Source organism: Tachyglossus aculeatus, chromosome X4 (genome assembly GCF_015852505.1).
Source record: "Tachyglossus aculeatus isolate mTacAcu1 chromosome X4, mTacAcu1.pri, whole genome shotgun sequence".
Classification (NCBI taxonomy): Eukaryota; Metazoa; Chordata; class Mammalia; order Monotremata; family Tachyglossidae; genus Tachyglossus; species Tachyglossus aculeatus.
Genome location: NC_052098.1, coordinates 53,932,821 through 53,934,283, shown reverse-complemented (window position 1 = coordinate 53,934,283; position 1,463 = coordinate 53,932,821). Strand labels below are relative to the sequence as shown.

Below are 1,463 nucleotides of genomic sequence, written 5' to 3'. Positions count from 1 at the left end.
TGGGCTTAACTTAACTTCTTAGTGCCTCAGTTACCTCATCTGTAAAATGGGAATTAAGACTGTGAGCCCTATGTGGGACAGGGACTGTGCCTGACCCAATAATCTTGTATCTACCCCAGTACTTAGTAGAGTACCTGGCACAAAGTAAATGCTTAATACTATTATTATTAGTTATTATTACCTAAATTCTTGGCTACCCCTCTCAGAGTCGCACCTGGAGCATTTCCAGTACTCTACCAGTTTTGACTATGAGAGGGAGAGTCAAGCAGAGGCACACCCATTCCACTCCTAGCTTGGCCTGTGGCAGCAGTACAGACAGAAATTGAACAAACACAGTGTATAATTGCTTAGGAAATTCAAGTTTCATAAAAGGCACTGGGAGATATAATTTCAACCACCATTTGCAGGGAAAGGGAACTGAATATCAGTTTTCTTTCTTTGTAAGCTCTGAATACCCTCTCAGGATCGCACCTGGAGAGTTTCTAGCACTCTACCAGTTTTGGCTACAGGAGGGAGAGTCAAGCAGAGGCATTTCCATATCTAGCTTGGGCAGTGGCTAGCGAGTGGAAGGCAATCTGCTACAAGTCAAAACTCACCTCATCATCATCATCATCATCAATCGTATTTATTGAGCGCTTACTATGTGCAGAGCACTGTACTAAGTGCTTGGGAAGTACAAACTGGCAACACATAGAGACAGTCCCTACCCAACAGTGGGCTCACAGTCTAAAAGGGGGAGACAGAGAACAAAACCAAACATACCAACAAAATAAAATAAATAGGATAGATATGTACAAGTAAAATAAATAAATAAATAAATAGAGTAATAAATATGTACATCACCCGTGCTGGGCATCAGAGGCATGGGAGACAGTCGAAGGTGGAGACTCAGGTTTACTGCGCGGAAGGAGACAAGGGTAAACCACTTCCATATTTTGACCAAGAAAACTCTATAGATACACTACCAAAATAATTGCGGATGGAGGTGGGGCATTCTGGAAGAGATGCATCCATAGAGTCGCTACCTGTCAGAAATGACTCGACAACATAAGACAAGAAGCCCTGAAGGGATACATCTCAGCGCATATGGCAACTTCCACACCCCAGTCTGACCCAAATGTCACTCACCTCTGGAAAATGTTATGGTTAGTACTGATACAGAGCCTCAGTCTGTCATAACCTAGGGAGAATGAAAAGGATGCGAGAAATATTTTACTTTTCCTTCACCTCATGTAAGCTCACACAGGGATGTGCCTGCTGAACTCAATGGACTCAAATTATTTATTTTCATAATACATAATACTCTTACTTGTGAAACTGTGACAAAAAAGGCACAATGATAATGTTGAACAATGAACAAATACTGTATTATCAAAAGATTAGTGCATAATTCAAAAATGCCTTCCTGTTGTGTTATTAGATAGCCATACATATTCACTTGAATAGATAACAGGGAAGCAGTG

The 1,463-nt window shown here is 41.1% G+C and overlaps 1 non-coding gene across 1 annotated transcript; it reads left to right on the top strand.

Annotated features, from left to right (window-relative positions):
* The first annotated feature begins 453 nt into the window (after nt 1–453).
* LOC119948305 lies at nt 454–586 on the top strand. Its single transcript, XR_005456711.1, has one exon. It is a non-coding gene; the product is annotated as a small nucleolar RNA SNORA7 (small nucleolar RNA).
* Nucleotides 587–1,463: the final 877 nt, after the last annotated feature.